A 5,875-nucleotide genomic window follows, 5' to 3' on the forward strand; every position below is an offset into this window, starting at 1 on the left:
ATCTATTCATGCTATCTCTGATGTACCAGGATTTTTTTCTCTTCTGTGCATGTGCAGAAATCGAGTTTCCGGCACTCGGTGGGGTGTGGAGAACCTACCACCATATTATCTTTACAATAACTCTGAAAAATAGATTGGGCTGAAAGACAGTCATTGGATTAAAGCAAATCAGGCATTTCCACCCAGCTCTATTATTACTCAGAACCGTTCCTATAGTGTCTCACAATTGTCTTGATCTGAGCTCTGAGGAAACAGCAAGAGACTCCTTTTATGGAATTCAGAGATCTACTCTTGACTGGAGCTCCCCTGCCTTCATCCTCGTCTCCCTTTGTTTTCTTACAATAAAGGGGTAGAAGATCCAAACTAGTTTGTCTCACTGGGAAGAGCAGCCCCAGAGATTGTAGGTTGGAAATGACAGAGTTTTAGACTTAATAAACTTACTCACATGGTTTGTTATTCAAAATAGATAGTGAGGCATTGTCGTTAGTTTCTTGTTGTTCATCTTTTGGAGCTAAGGATGCCAGCCATTGTCTCCAAGGGAAAGAAAAATATGCGTAGAAAGCTGTCATAGGAGTGGCAAGGGTCTAAAATTATTTGCAAAGTACTCTCTCATCTTTCAATATAATGTTCCAGGATCTTGCTTCAGATTCATTGTTGTTTGGTATAATGAACAAAGTTCAATATTAGTCAGTATTTATTTATCTAAATAAAGAAACAGAATGATCAGGGACAGACAAAAAAGCAGTGGGAGCAACTTCCAACTTCCTGCTGGTTTCTCCATTAACTTTGCTTTTGGGAAAAATATCATGAGTTGAGGGGTTGGATCCAGACCTAATCTACTACTTTACACATTGAGAAAAATCCCCTACATTTTGTTCCTAGTAAATGATACAAAATCCCATCCTTAGCAACAATGTAGTTTTTCTTAATGGGAAAGAAACAGCTGTCAACCTAATTTAAGTCTAGATCTTGTTGTGATTCCGTCTGAGGCCCCTCAGGGAACGGCTTCCTGCTCAGAGGGGGAGGATGAGGAACAGGAGGTTCAGGCAGACGGGGAGGAGGAATCTCAGGCTGAGGGAGAGGGAGGACAGCCAGAGTCCCCCGAGAGGGAGCTCTCCCCAGCAAGCAGCCTGGATTCCTTAGATGAAAATGCACAAGCAATAATCGATCTCCGGCAGAGAAGAGCAACACAACGAAGGGGACAATTAGCCAGGTACTTTCAGCACTAAAGAGGCAACAGCTGGGTTTGGGTGTGGTGCTCTCTGGAAAGGCTGAAAAGGCAGACCCACCCTTCCTGGCTTGTGGAGTATTATCTTTGGGAGTCCTGGGACCTGGCTGTGATCTTTGGCGTCTTGGAATTCTGGTTTGTGACTTTGAATACTGAAACCTTGGGGGGAAAAGGTGTGGGTCTTATTCTCTACAGTGGTGGGTGTGCCAGCAAGAAGTCTGCTGTATTGTCTGGCCATCAGGACTCTGCTGTGAAGTCTCATAGCCTGCCTGTTGGGAAGAACAGGTTTTTCTCTGTGTTTATTTTTCAAACTATAAAGTGCTTTTGATTTTACCAGCGTGTCTGGCTGCTTTTTCCAGTTGGTGTTGAAGTCTGGGGGCACCCAGACAGAACAGATCTAAAACAAGGGGAAGAAATAGCAAGAGCAAAAAATATCAGGAGAGGAATGGAAAATACAGCCGCTGATGACAGTTGTCAGAACAGTTGTTGGGTATGATTCTATAAGTTAAATGAGACTCTAAATATTTATCATGGAGTCCTGTTTCCTTGTTTCCTCTGGTCTCCTATGGCTCCTGCAGATAAGAGACTATTGTGATGATGTGTAGGGAACTGTGACCATTTCTCTTAAGTCTAGACAAATATGACCGAGAGTGTTTTGTAGGAAATATAATTTGTAAATTGGAATGACCAGAGTTCAAATTTTGCTTTACATTGACTTATACTAGGAAAGTAAGGAATGAGAAATATGACTTCTTTGGGGAGGACAATTGAAATCCCTGCATTTTGGTTTGGACATGCTCTCCTGGTAAAATTTTGTATTTAGTGCAATAGCTTTCTGTAAACAATGGTATTCAAGACTAATGTGCTTGGTTTTGACATTTATCTTTTTACTGTTTGCTGTATATATCCTTGATTGTCCTCATGTAAAATGGTTGACTGTGATATTGGTGCTCCAAAATCTTGACTCAACTGAATCATTTTTTTGGCTTCCATGAGATGTATTCTGTTTCTGTAGAAAGCAAGCCCAATGAACTTTGCTTTTTGCTAGATCAGGTAACTGGGAAGTTTTCTAACTGGAACGAATAGGCACTTGAATATTTACAAGTACTGGGGTCATCAGCCCAATCCTCTTACCTTGTGAGCACTAATCACCACTTTTAGATATTTTAAACTCATGTCTATTGTTTGAGGCATTGCATATCTCTTAACTGCATTCTAGTCTCTTTGAGGTTTACTTATATAGATTTTATAAGGCAGTACCTATGAAATTGACATGAATTGCTGGCAGTGTATACAAAGTACCCCACTGCTTGTCCCTTTTTTCATTATTTTATAAGATCACAATTCTGATTAACATAGCAGAAGCAGGCTCCCGGTTGCCCACTGCACTCATGACTTACCTGCTACTGTCATTAATCCTCACATTACTGTTTGTATTATCACTGATACCCTTCAATGGTTCATGCTCCTAGAATGGTGGACTTCTGCAGACTTTCAGTATTCCATAGATTACCGTGTGGCACCCTCTGCCCCTTGAAGCATAGCAGGTCTCTACTCTCTTAGCCTTCTGCAAAACTTTGAAGACTTTTGTCTTGTCCCTTAAGTGCTGGGTAAGACTGAATAATTTGCCATTCTCTTGGCACTAGGTCTTCGTTGTTTTTATTTTTTTAATATAATTTTATATATTGTTTTAACTTTTGATTGGGAGCTTCCCAAAGTGGGTTGGAAGATGGCTATTTAAATGTTTTAAATAAATAGATAAACATACCACACACATAGACTCCAAGACACTTCAGATCTTAAATGGTGTACTTATTGTTGTTATAACTGAGTCATCCACTTTGCTGCTGGTCATCTCCTTTTTTCCCTTTCACTTTTCCCACTGGGAAAAGCATTATTGATTTCTCCAGGGAGCTGGATCTTCATACATTGTATCCAAGATTTAATAATTTACGACTGGTCATCTGTGCTTTGGTCAGAACCCTGGACTGATTCGTTGGATGATCAAATCGTTTGTTTACTTGACTATTTATAGTATTCTCAGGAGTCCTCCCCAACACCAAAGTTCAAAAGCATCAATCCTATTTTCTGTCCTGCAAATTCAAAATCCATCTGTCACTTTAATAGAGTGTACACTGTACATGTAGTTTTCTTGATATAATAAGAAATATTTTACCACTGATTTCTTCCACATGGCGTGAATTCATGCCTTTGTTTTTATTTATTTATTTATTTATTTATTTATTTATTTATTCATTCCAATACATAATACACATTGAAGAGAAAGATATGTAATAATATAAGTAAAGAATAGAAGAAAAGATATAAAAGTATAGGTGAACATATTTGAAAGGAAGAAAAGATAAATGAGATAAGGAGAGACAATTGGACGGGACGGAAGGCACACTGGCTGCTCTTACTAAAGTGATCATTTGCCTTCAGCATCTTTCTATATTGTTGCTTCCCAATACAGGGGCCGTTTAGGTTTAGCTAGGCATCTGGGATTAGCTTTTTGGTGTTCTTTGCCATTCCTGTCAGAAATAGCCTCTGATAAACTTATGACAAGACAGCAATCGCCCATATAGATTTGGGAGATGGATTGGGAACAGTGATGGGCTACCAAAATTTTTACTACCACACTGTGGACGTGGCTTATGCATTTTGTTTCAACATCTTTCAGTGCAAATTGGGTACACTGGGGTGTCGCTCCAAATTTTGCTACCGGAACTACGTTCCTGACCGTTCCCATAGGAGCCCATCACTGACTAGGAGTGATAGAACCCAGACAGAATACTTGACCAAAATTTTGTTTATTAATTTTGGAATATGCTAATGTATAAAATTCTTCTAATCTTCTCCTTCCAATTACTTTTAAAGGTCTTCCAATACCATCATTGAGTGATATACAAAACTCTTTAAGTTTATATATTTATATTTTTTTGCCTGTACATAATGTGCAGTTCAAATCAAATTTATTATTACAGTCATAGACCAAAACAAATAAAAACACTTAGCGAATACACTATCAAAAGTTGTAGGATAAAATGACAAATAACAGATAAAATCCATGATAAAATCCAGTCCATCAATTATACATTGTCAATACTATTAAAATTACAATCCATAAGCTGTGAATCTACATTCAGTTTGATACTATTAGGGAAAGGAATAAACAAGGTTGCCACATTTGTCATACAAATTAGCTAAGGTGTATTAGGCACTTAAAAGCTGACCACAAATTGTATACATACAAACGTACATGCATACACACACACACACACACATACACATACATACATACATACTGTCAGGATCTTGACACAGCAGCTGAGTCCTAGGTGACTGAACCAGTGAAGAAACCAGCCCTCCCTTTCCCAGATTGGTCCACGTGATTTCACTTATGGGTGTGGGTTTGTGTAAATGAACTTTAACTTAGTAGAGAATGGAAGTGAACTTCAATTGCTGGTATTGCCAGCCACGAATCCAAAATGGCTTTGTTAATAAATAGAACCACCCGTGAGAGCACAGCAGTGGGTTGTGATTTATTTCTCAGATGCTACTTGGTTTGTTGACACACACACACACACACACACACACACACACACACATACATACACGCACACACACACACACATATATATACACACACATACATAAACATTTCTCACTATGATGAAGGGACATAAGTTTTAAATTGTAAGTTATCAGAGTTTGTTGCAGAAAAATCAATTTCCAGAAGCACACAGAGATGACTGATTCAGCTGGATTCAATAATAATAATAATAATAATAATAATAATAATAATAATAATAACAACAATTATTATTATTATTATTATTATTATTATTATTATTATTATTATTATTATTTGATTTGTATGCTGCCCCTCTCAGAAAACCCGGGGTGGCTCACAACAATAATAAACAATGTACAAATTCAATATTTAAAAACACAATTTAAAAACCCTTATAATAAAATAATCAGACAACCCAATCAGACCATATAAACCAAAATAATTAGGGGAGATGTCAATTTCCCCATGCCTGGCGGCAAAGGTGAGTTTTCAACAATTTGCGAAAGGCGAGGAGGGTGGGGGCAGTTCTGATCTTCGGGGGAGTTGGTTTCAGAGGGCTGGGGCCACCACAGAGAAGACTCTTCCCCTGGGCCCTGCCAGACGACATTGCTTAGTCGATGGGACCTGGAGAAGGTCCACCCTGTGGGACCTAATAGGCTGCTGGGGTTTGTGCGGCAGAAGACGGTCCTGGAGGTATTCTGGTCTGATGCCATGTAGCACTTTATAAATCATAATCAACACTTTGATTTGTGACTGGAAACTGATTGGCAGCCAGTGCAGGCCACCACACATAGGCCGTGTGTGTGTGTGTAATATATTTTTGCTGAATTGAAAATGAAGGGACACTAGTACAATGTATAGCTCTATTTCGAGGTTGTTTCCTCTCATCAGCTAGCCATACCCTTACTGGGATTTGATCCTGCAGCCTCTGCCTTGTAAGGCACAAAATTGACCGCCAGGCCACAGGATCTCATCCTTTCAGCTTTTCATATGTGTGTGGGCCAAGAGTCAAAAGGAAAGCAAAGTTGCTTCCTCCCATATTTTGGAATACCAGGGTGATTTCAACAGAAAAT

At 39.0% G+C, this 5,875-nt stretch overlaps 1 long non-coding RNA gene across 1 annotated transcript; it reads right to left on the reverse strand.

The window, feature by feature from the left end:
* Positions 1–3,019: 3,019 nt before the first annotated feature.
* Positions 3,020–4,572, reverse strand: LOC139164490 (uncharacterized). Its single transcript, XR_011558626.1, has 2 exons — positions 4,534–4,572; positions 3,020–3,321 (listed from the first exon to the last, which is right to left on the reverse strand). It is a non-coding gene; the product is annotated as an uncharacterized lncRNA (long non-coding RNA).
* Positions 4,573–5,875: the final 1,303 nt, after the last annotated feature.

The sequence above is a fragment of the Erythrolamprus reginae genome, chromosome 3 (assembly GCF_031021105.1).
Source record: "Erythrolamprus reginae isolate rEryReg1 chromosome 3, rEryReg1.hap1, whole genome shotgun sequence".
Taxonomy (NCBI): domain Eukaryota; kingdom Metazoa; phylum Chordata; class Lepidosauria; order Squamata; family Dipsadidae; genus Erythrolamprus; species Erythrolamprus reginae.